The sequence below is a fragment of the Lolium rigidum genome, chromosome 2, assembly GCF_022539505.1.
Source record: "Lolium rigidum isolate FL_2022 chromosome 2, APGP_CSIRO_Lrig_0.1, whole genome shotgun sequence".
Lineage (NCBI taxonomy): Eukaryota > Viridiplantae > Streptophyta > Magnoliopsida > Poales > Poaceae > Lolium > Lolium rigidum.
The window spans coordinates 130,729,200-130,740,973 of NC_061509.1; the positions used below are offsets into that span (position 1 = coordinate 130,729,200).

Here is an 11,774-nt window from a genome sequence, read left to right on the forward strand (position 1 = left end):
TCGAACCAGTAGGAGTCAAGGAACACGTGAAGGTTGTTGGTGATGGAGTGTAGTGCGGCGCAACACCAGGGATTCCGGCGCCAACGTGGAACCTGCACAACACAATCAAAGTACTTTGCCCCAACGTAACAGTTGAGGTTGTCAATCTCACCGGCTTGTCAGTAAACAAAGGATTAGATGTATAGTGTGGATGATGATGGTTGTTTGCGAAGAACAAGTAAAGAACAATTGCGATAGATTGTATTTCAGATGTAAAGAATGGACCGGGGTCCACAGTTCACTAGTGGTGTCTCTCCCATAAGATAAATAGCATGTTGGGTGAACAAATTACAGTTGGGCAATTGACAAATAAAGAAAGCATAACAATGCACATACATATATCATGATGAGTACTATGAGATTTAATCAGGGCATTACGACAAAGTACATAGACCGCTATCCAACATGCATCTATGCCTAAAAAGTCCACCTTCAGGTTATCATCCGAACCCCTTCCAGTATTAAGTTGCAACAACAAAAAATTGCATTAAGTATGGTGCGTAATGTAATCAACACAAATATCCTTAGACAAAGCATCGATGTTTTATCCCTAGTGGCAACAACGACATCCACAACCTTAGAGGTTGCTCGTCACTCCCCAGCATTCAATGGAGGCATGAACCCACTATCGAGCATAAATACTCCCTCTTGGAGTTACAAGTATCAACTTGGCCAGAGCCTCTACTAGCAACGGAGAGCATGCAAGAACATAAACAACATATATGTTAGATTGATAATCAACTTGACGTAGTATTCAATATTCATCGGATCCCAACAAACACAACATGTAGGATTACAGATAGATGATCTTGATCATGATAGGCAGCTCACAAGATCTAACATGATAGCACAATGAGGAGAAGACAACCATCTAGCTACTGCTATGGACCCATAGTCCAGGGGTGAACTACTCACACATCGATCCGGAGGCGATCATGGCGATGAAGAGACCTCCGGGAGATGATTCCCCTCTCCGGCAGGGTGCCGGAGGCGATCTCCCTGAATCCCCCGAGATGGGATTGGTGGCGGCGGCGTCTCTGGAAGGTTTTCCGTAGCGTGGCTCTCGGTACTGGGGGTTTCGCGACGAAGGCTTTAAGTAGGCGGAAGGGCAGAGTCGGGGGCGTCACGAGCCTGGGCCGCGCCGCCCTAGTGTGGCGTCGCCTCGTGGCCCCACTTCGTATCTCTCTCGGTCTTCTGGAAGCTTCGTGGAAAAATAAGACCCTGGGCGTTGATTTCGTCCAATTCCGAGAATATTTTCTTACTAGGATTTCTGAAACCAAAAACAACGAAAACAAAGAATCGGCTCTTCGGCATCTCGTCAATAGGTTAGTGCCTGGAAAATGCATAATAATGACATATAATGTGTATAAAACATGTGAGTATCATCATAAAAGTAGCATGGAACATAAGAAATTATAGATACGTTTGAGACGTATCAAGTAACAAGCTCACGGTCTCTCACTCGAACTAATCGTGGTGGAGAGCTCAACACTATGCAATGATGCAAAGCAAGAACACTAGAGGTGTTCAAATCCTTCACACTCAAATCACACCAAACTAACAAATGCTAGGATGAGATTAGAGAGGAAGAAAAAGAGGAAATCAACAAATGACTCCAAGATCTAGATCCAAAGGGTTCCCCTCGCTTAGAGGAGAGATGGATTGGTGGGGATTGTAGATCTAGATCTCATCTCTTAGATCCCTCAAGAATGAGCAAGAATCATGGGGGGAATCAAGAGAGAGGGCAAGTTCTTCAAAGTCAACAATGGAGGAGAGAGAGTGGAAGAACTTGTTCAGCCCAAGGTGGAAGAAGGGCTATTTATAGCCCAAGAGCAAATATAACCGTTGGGAAAAAATTGGGCTGAGTCAACTGTCGAGGAGGCCGGTCAACCGGGCCTGGGACCGGGCCGTCCGGTTCAGGACCCGGTCAGACCGGGCCATCCGGTCCACAGACCGGTCGACCGGGCGAGTGACCGGAGCGGGTTATTTTCTCGCGCAGAACGTGCGCCGGGAAGGCCGGTCAACCACCCGGTCAGACCGGACGAGGTGCCGGACCCGGCCGGTCCAAACCGGGCCTGTGACCGGGACACTTCTGTGTCTTACAGTACATGGCCCGGTTGGCACCAGTCCACGGGCCGGTTTGAACCGGGCTGGCCGGTGGGATGGCCGGTCAACCGGGTGAGAAACCGGGCCAGCAGGAAAAACATGTTATACAAAAATTGTGATAACTTTTGTGTCCGGACCCCGATTGACATGAAACCAATTTTGTTGGAGACTCCTCACATGATATTTTTAGATGTTTTTAGAGAGGGAGTCTCCCACCGTCAAGAAACGGTGAAGACGACCAAACTCGAAAACGCAATAGAAGATGCATGTGGATTCCGTTTTCGATAAACTTGGGCTTGTTGTAAAGCTAGCAACAAGCTCAAGAACCTCTCACAGAGAAACACCAAGAACAAATAGGGATATGCAAAGTATGCAAAGGATTGAGCTCTCTAAGACGATGCGATCAAGTTACCCAACCGAAAGCCCCTCTTGATAGTGCGGCTATATATCCTATAATCTGGTCTCCCAACATCCACCTTGAGACCGGTAAAAGGAAAACCTATCAAGGCCATACCTTTGCCTTGCGCATCCCGCTTGATCTTGATGATAGCTCTTCAAGCTCCACTCAAGCCGGAATGCCTCACTTGATCATTGTTGCTTCGTGAAGACTCGCAAATGCTCCCCCCACACACTATGATGGGAAAGCTACATTGATGCACATCTTCACATGTCCATTATCACCAAATGGACGGCAAGCTTCAAGCATGTGATCCACTTGAGATGCTCATCTTGAACTTGCCCAACTCAACCTTGTATCTTCTCATACTCTATCATAATATCTTGAGGTGTATAAAGAATTCTTCACTTGAAATCAAGCTCTCAAGATCTTGATCATTCATTGCTTATCACATAAGATAGAGCATGGCTAATATTAAGTTCCACATAATAACTCCATCTTCATTTCTTCTTCTTGATCATATCACATATATATCTTCAAATCGATGATCTTGATGCCAATACACAAGGTGTATCTGTATTTACTTGGCATCCATACTTGAATCCAATACATGGAATACAAGTAGTACCTATGAAATATTCCTTCATATAAACTCAATGAAAACATTAGTCCACAGGGGTTGTCATTAATTACCAAAACCACACATAGGGGCAATATACCCTTACACCGTGTCATAGTTATTACTCGGGTCGAAGTTGTTGTCGAGCTCCCGAGTGTTAGTCATGATGTCGGAAGAAGTTGATGGAGTCGCGGCGTCATATAAGGTGAAGCCATTTAGGATGAAGCCATTGACAATCATATAATATAAATTTACGCTATTGGAGATGAAATCGTTTGAATATTAAATCATTGAAGATTACGCCATGAGAGATAAAGCATTGAAGATGAATCAGTATTTGAGATTAATCCACATTGAAGATTACGCCATTAAATATAAAACATATATTGAAGATGAATTCGCCGATATCATAGAGGATGAATCCATTGACCCGAAGAAAATAAATCCAGTAATAATCATAGATGATAAATCCACTGACCCGGAAATGCGTCGGGTAGTATTATATTAGAGAAAACCAATGATAACCTTATAAGATGAACCCGAAGAAGACAAATCGAATAAACCGAAGAAGATAAATCCACTGAGCCGAAGAAAATAAATCCACTGTATCAGGGAAGAAATATCCACTCATCCAAAAAAAAATTCACTCATGGTCCACGATAGCCAAGTGCGCGCTGACGGTATGAACTGATAATTCTGCAACGACGAGTATGTGATGGCGAACCTCCGGGTGAGGCGAGTCCGCAATAGGCGAAAAATCCGACCAACCGCGAGACAAAGTGGCCGATGACGAACTCAATAATTTTCCTTCAGTATTTTTTTGAACTTGATCCTTCCTTCAGAATTCGCCTCATCTTGATGTGTAGCAGTTGCTTGTTTTTGACGCGATGTAAAATATTGATTAATGAAATCAGTCTAGTATTTACCCCCGCCAGGTAGGACTTGAGCGATGCTGCATATTAGTCTGATCATGGTTCTCATGAATAATATCAATCAAGCAAATTCAAAAAATTATTGCTATCAACTAGAGTTAACCATAGGATATACGCATATGATATTAATATAACTAGGCACTTAGCTTTGCTTTTCGCTGCTAACGTTGTAGTAGTAGATTTCCATCTGGTTTATATCTCTTTAATTCGGCGAACAGCTACTTGGCGAATGTAGTCGATGCGGTGGAGTAGATCGGCGAGTTCACGACGTACGAGCCCCAGAGCGTGGCTCATACAGGATGACGGGTCCATGGTGGCGGAGTCCATGATGATGAAGTGCATTACTCTGTGCGCAGAAAAGTAGGCAAAACCCGAGACAAGTACACGTATATTTGTCCGCAATACAAGAAAAATAAATCTAAAAAATAACTAGATAAATAGCACCTGAAGAGTCGATGCTGCAGCGACGCGGATGGTGTCGGTATGAAAATTCTAGTTCATGGCGATAATGTATACGGAGGGTTTTCCGAACAGTAGACCACTGTGTTCGTAGCGAAGCGTCCGAGCACGGAGCCTCCGGCCGGACGACCTAGGCGAATCCCTGAAATTTTTCAGGTCGTTCGTCCGCCAAGATCCAATATTGCGGGTCCAGGTAACGTGGAGGCTGCCATGGAGTGACTCGATTTTGTCCGACCGGTTCTCTGTTCCTTGTACTCCACGTGCATGTCGACTATGAAGAAAACACGTTGGTCGCAGCTGCATCCTGACGAGGAAGCTCACGAATCGGATGGGCCGACCGCGTTCCCGATCGATCTCACTGTCGTTGACGATGAAGATCCCGCCTGGATAACGAAATTCAGTCGTCGCGTTCCCCACGGTCGGCGCCAATTGACGAGGGATCACCTCGCCAATGCCTACGTATTGTAGATTTGAGTTTCGGGAGAGAGCGACGATGGAGATTCCGGGAGCGAGTTTGAACACACGATATACCTAGCTTTGGGTCCCCTCGGCGGAGGATCCCTATGTGCTGCTAGCAATCTAATATATGATCACAAGTATGTTTACGGAAGACCGCCGTAGACGGAACTATGTTGTCTATATGGCCTCCATATGGGTGCCCTGGCTAGCTCTATATATGCAACCAGCCTAGCGTTTTACAAGAGTCATAGTCGACTACTTCTTCGGGTTGCCTTTTTGGGCCTTCTCCATATTGGGCCGAGCCAGGTATACTAATAATGGGTACCCGAAGGGTATGCCCATGACACACGCGAGTCCTTCGTGGTAGCAAAAATACCACCCATCTGTTGGAGATATGCCCGAGAGGCAATAATAAAGTGGTTATTGTTATATCTTAGTGTTCATGATAAATGTTTACATCCCATGCTATAATTGTATTAAGTGGAAACATTGATACATGCGTGTTTTGTAAACAAACCAGAGTCCCTAGTAAGCCTCCCGCTTAAACTAGCTTGTTGATTAATTGATGATCAAGGTTTCATGATCATGAACATTGGATGTTGCTAATAACAAGATCATGTCATTAGGAGAATGATATGATGGACACACATCCATAGTAAACATAGCAATAAGATAACATGAGAGGAAGAGAAGCCTATACATCCTATGGAGCTGATAGATATCGAGTGCACCCAGGTGAGGTAGGTTTAGCACTTTAGTAATCCGAAGCGGGAAACCTAGGTTGGTTATTTTACCGGATTGCGCTTCCTTTCGCTTCGCCCCTTGTTTGTGTCTAGGCCACTCTTTGTCTACTTATTTGCTTTCGAAGCCGTGATGCATCGAGAGATCTAGGCATTTAGGTAGTGTGGGTATGCTCATGCGGGGTAGTATTCTTTACCTATACTAGATGTAGCGCAACGGCAAAATCAAGTCATAATTTAAATCATATAAAATTTAGCTTATTTTAGTATTAAGAATTAGCCTAGAATTTAACTGTTTTAGTGCCTTTAAGACCAAAGGTTTACACTAATTGGTCTTAAGTTTTATAGGTTGGCATATTACTTTATTTAAATAGGTGGACATTAACTGGAAATTTAATTCGGCTCTCGGGTGCGTATGCTCCCTCTACCAAAAAATCATATTTAGAAATGTCGAAAAAATTTGAAAAAAAAATCTACATGTACATCTCCATAATAAATGTGTGTTCATCAAGTTTCACGAATAACCAACATTTTATGTGGTCTACGTAAAAAAGAGAAAATTTGTCTTATGAAATTCCTATGCACATTCTACGGAAATTTAGTTAAAGGTTCAAGAACACGATCTCACAACTAAAAATGTTGCATGAAATGTTCGTACGATCGGATCGGGTTCACCATAGAGGATAGATAACATGTGAGCACCATCCAAGGCAACAGTATAGACCTTCAAAAGTTGATCGATCTTGCCATAACGGAAGTACCTCCGATGAATTCTATTCACATGTAGAGCGAAAAAAAAACTGCAAGGCTATGTATCCTGTCTGCAAAATAAATTTAACAATATAGCATAAATGTTTAACAAATCATCACATGTAAGTATTGTATGAAAATCAGTGAACACAGGTGGGAAAACATCACTTTGAATGAAATGTTTGTTTATAAAGAAGTAACCTTTCTTTGATAAAATGCAAGCATCATTTTTAATCTCCTGTTAAATTGAAAAGCCAAATCGAGGGCCACATCCATCCTCAAAGGCCAGAGTTTATGTGAACTGAATTTATAAGAGCCGGATGCGTCACTAAAGACAGAGTCAGGCCAGAATAGAAGCCATAAGTTTTATCTTGTTATAGACTTATAGCTGGTATATATTGAAAGCCAAGTATTAGGCTTGGTGTCCAATCTTGCAGGAGAAAAAAACCAAGTAATAAACTTCGTTGAACAATCACCGAACTTCCATTCAGAAGGCTGCAGTTGTATATTTGGGACGGAGTCGTCTTTATATTATTTACTGAATTGCACGATGTGCGAATATGCAACATTTCACAAGGAATAGTTTATACAACATTGATATACTGAAACTCACTATACATGGATCATAACCAATAACATATATACCAGGAACGAAGCTCTGCTAAGCTCATATAATTAACAAGGAGTGAAAAACTTCACCAGAGATCTTAATGCATATACAATGGGGTGGTGCCCTTGTGCCAGCAGCCAGTATTTCGGAAGTCATCTGACGCTAAGCTTATGAAATATGTCTGCCCAAGAAACATCTGCACAGTAACACCATAAGCACAATACCGCATGCAAAGCTGAAGTATATAATCTATTTTATGACACAGGCTTACACAAAGAACTAAAACTAATTTAGTGTTGTTGTGTTAGGATGGGTATAAGAGCACGAGTACCTGGAATACCCGTTGGTACTACTCGGCATCAGGTTACTGGAACTACTTTACAGCATATGTTCAGGACATCATCTAATGGTTCATGAGCACAAAACCAAACCTTCCCAAGAAACTGATTAGCAAGAACATTCTACTCCGTCACCTCCCAAAAAGGCTCTAGAACATATGGTGATAATGTGCTTGGCTGCAACCTTTGAAAACAACCTGAAATTTGAGAAGAGTGGTGAAATTAGAACCATATATATTCCCTAACAAAAAGAAATGCGACCAAACATAGAAAAACACTACAAATTAATATTGCGTGGAAAGGGCAGTAAGCTATCCTAAACCTGATAAAGTGAAGAGAATAAGCATGAGTAGTTCGGGCTGAATCAGCTTCATTAGATAGCATACTATGCCATTGGGCTCATGGAGATCTGCACAACGAAAACTATCAAGCATTCAGATTATATATCAATGTCGGCGCAATTACAATTCCAGCAATTAAACATCTACAGAAAATCTAAGTCAGGAACAGGGTGCTGCTAGAATTATTTTTCAACAAGCTGGCTAAACTTTGTAATTAAATTATCAACTATTGGTGCAGGAAAAAGAGTCAATTCAAAGGTATATAATCCCCGCTTCTCTAACCAGAGGAAAACTTCTGGTTAGTGTTCAACCCTTTTGAAATTTTCACCATTAAATACTACTCCCTCTGTTCCATTCTATAGTGCCTATTGTTTTTTGGCACGGAAATTAGCGCAAGAGTACTTTGTACACAAGACCCCTAACTGAACGATTTGAGATCAATGTAAAATTTGGGAAATCCATATCTTCCTAACTTACCATAACAATTTTGGGAGCTGAACGATTTGGGAGCTGAACGGGGAGGGGGTAATTGAAAAAAAGTTAAGCTAAAACCTTATATTTTGAAACAAATGCCAAAAATCTATAGGCACTATAGAAAGGAACGGAGGGAGTATATAGTACACATATATAGATCGTCTACACTAAATAATTTCATTTTATTTTTATTTCTATGATTATCTCCCTTGGCAAACAAAGTGTGTTTGGTTGCTGAATGCCTTAGCATTGGACTGAACAAAACTTACTACTTCGAGGATTGATTGTCTAGAAGATTGCATTCTTTTCATTGAAGGAGAACAAAAATATCCGTATGATGTTTGTTTCACATATAAAGGGCATGATCGATCGGAACAATCATCTAACATACAAGCACAATAATCTGATTTCTAGAGACCATAGGGTCCACCAAATAATTATTAATTGTGGCATGCACTTTCCGCTGGTATATCATGGGAATCTTATGCCTATTGTTTAAAAGATAGAGTGGGATAACAAGTCTTTCCATCACGAGAACTGGAACGAATCATCTTACCTCGACTTCCTACCAAGGATCTCTTCTTTTATGGCCCTAGACCTAGCACTTCTTTGCACCCCATAGATTATTGAAGCCACCCTAAGAAGCCATGTGAGAATTAATGTCCGACGTAATTTGATGATGTCACAACATCAAGTACTTCTAGGGAATGAAGAGTTGCGGAAAAAAAAACAGAAGGCAACTAATAGGTTAAAAATCTTCACGGCCTTGGAAAAAACATCAAATATCGCAGAAAAAATATAGTCCTAAAGATACTTCACTTTTCGTTAGGTCCTCACAAATTGGTACAAAGAATCGGAACGAAAGGTCACCTACCCAAGAGTCACAGGAGTCTCCGCCATATCAAGTCAATATAGACAAAAGTACTCATGCCATGACTAACAAACGGAGGAGTGCCGCTGCTAGAGTGGGTTGTACTGCACCATGGCATACATTATTCAAGAGCCAGCAGCCTCTGCAGTTTAATCCTAGGTGGAGTACACAAACTGAGAACATCTCACACCACTGTTCTGCAAGGAAAAGTAACCGATCATCTGAAAGCACTACAACCATTGAGTAATTGCAGAGCATTAATAGAACTAACTGGTTGGGCAAAACTCATTTATTATTTACATGCCTCAATGCCATATTATGTGAGAAGCCCTATCCAAATATATTTGACTAACAAGTATCCACAATGCTCGAGTTCAAGCATCATAGGACTAAAAACCATCAACAATGCTCTATTAAAAATAGGCATTTGGTCCATGTCAGGGAATGCATCAGGACCATGTCAAGAAATGCATATCTTCTAGTACACAGAAATTGCATTATTCAGAACCATGTACATCGGTACAAATAAAGAATCTGACCTACAAGCTCATCATGCAACCCAAAGATAAGAATTACTATTAATCTTGCAAGGATATCACGATGAACATGAAATTGGATAAGTCAGTGGGCAGCAGTAGCCATCCAGACAAGCCAAATCGACTTGAATCTGAATAAATGGAAATACTGGAGTAACTTTTCTTGTAGCATGACTTACCTTTCGACTCCGCGGGCTGCATCAGGGGTCTTCTGATACAATGTCGCTTCCGTCTTGCTGCCAAAGGTAACAATATTAGGATAAAGAGGGATGCAAATATTATATTTGTCTCAGAGACATTACATCAGCATTTGTTTTCGGAAGCAACATAGTTGTTTAAACATCTCAACTGAGCCAAAATACAAAAGAAGGCTACAGTTCCAATCAAACCAAAATGCATCATACTGATCACTTTCACTTTTAGCTTCAAACCAACACCACAAACAATATAAATTTCAGATCGAACCAATTGGTATGTACATTAGCTAGAGTAACATAATTGCCTTTTTCTGGGATAATCCAAAGAACAAAAAAAAGGAGAACAAGGAAAACTTCAAGCACTGCTAGAATTATGGTTTTGAAAGGTAAGGAAATAATAGTCAGCGCTGTACCTATAAAAATATTGGTCATGCTTTGCTTGGAATACCACTGAGTACATCCTCAATAGCATATTCATGTCTGACCAGAGAAATCACCTGATAACACATCAAAGCACCGAAAAAAATATTATCATGAAGAGAAGTTATACCATGGTAGATATTAGCCTAATACACACCTACGTGATGCATCGGTATCACCTGGGGTTAAGGTGATAGGAGCTGGAGTGTTACATGGGCAATGTCCAACCAATGTTCAGAGAAATCAACATATGCATTTAGAAAAGAAGAGGCAGAGCTAGCTAACATAATGCCAAGAAAATCAACACACGCGTAAAGGAAAAAAGAGAGGCTGAAGTATATATACGAACCTGAGCAAGGAGGACATGCGGCTGAGTTGATACTTTGCGGAAGCAGCACAAACTAATATTTCGCTCACAATCAAATGCATATCTCGTCTCCAACAGCAAATATTGTTTTAGTTGCTAAAGTTGGCAACCAAATTTGACCATACGGCTTACAAGAAATGATCAAATGTTTTTTGGTAAACCTTCAATGCACCAAGAAAAGATCAAATTGTTGGCAAACCTGGGAGAAGGAAACCACACTATACCCAATTCTTTGAAGAGTGAATTTCCTGCGGTCATTTTCTATCAAAAATAAATCTCTAGGAGCAATTCAAGAAATGCTAAACGTGTGGCATTTTCTGAAAACGTTGTGCTATGCAGGTCGCCAGTCACCACTCCCATCAATGATGGTGGCCTTTCTTGATAACAAGATGTTATTGTCATGGGAATAAATTGCCTAGTATGAATGCTTATGCACATTAGCTTCCCACTACATCTACTATCACACAAATTAATAGGTTCAGAGAGAAATTTGGAAAGAGGAAAACTCATATATTAGCTCCGAAAGCACCTAGAAACAAACAAGTTGAATCGTAGACACGAATGACTATAAATCCTCGAATAAAGAGAAGACGACAAAATGAAGAACCATCTCTTAACCACGCACCCATCTCCAAGCAGAGACTGCAAGAATCACTTGGTTGGATGAGGCTCGAGTTTGGATGGAAAAGCTTAAACATGTAATTAAAGATGGGGCAAGAGACGAACTCCATTATGCAGTTAACTAAACCACTCATGACACACCGCATTCAGCATGTATTCAGATGTGATGTTTTGTTTATCTCTACATCTACTCCAATATGTGATAATTGAGGAGCGGATATGGGAAGGTCGCAAAGCATCACCTGGTTGTAATATGAACCACTTTCCAGCTTGAGCATCAAGAGCTTGTCGAGCAGAACCTCTATTTCTTTAAAATATGCACCACACGATCCAATTTTCACACGACTAAGAATAAGCACCTCGAAAGAATATTATCTTTAGGACTGAAAGATTAGCCACAAAGTAGGTTATCTATAACCTCCATTTCTTTGAAATATGCACCACACAATCCAATATTCTCTTTATATTTGACTAATATGGTGCAAGTGGATATACCTT

At 41.1% G+C, this 11,774-nt stretch overlaps 1 long non-coding RNA gene across 1 annotated transcript; it reads right to left on the reverse strand.

Moving 5' to 3' along the window:
• Nucleotides 1–9,824: 9,824 nt before the first annotated feature.
• On the reverse strand, nt 9,825–11,344 carry LOC124687248. The gene is made up of 4 exons (XR_006998161.1): nt 11,281–11,344; nt 10,638–10,816; nt 10,282–10,365; nt 9,825–9,907 (listed from the first exon to the last, which is right to left on the reverse strand). It is a non-coding gene; the product is annotated as an uncharacterized LOC124687248 (long non-coding RNA).
• Between the last annotated feature and the right edge of the window lie 430 nt (nt 11,345–11,774).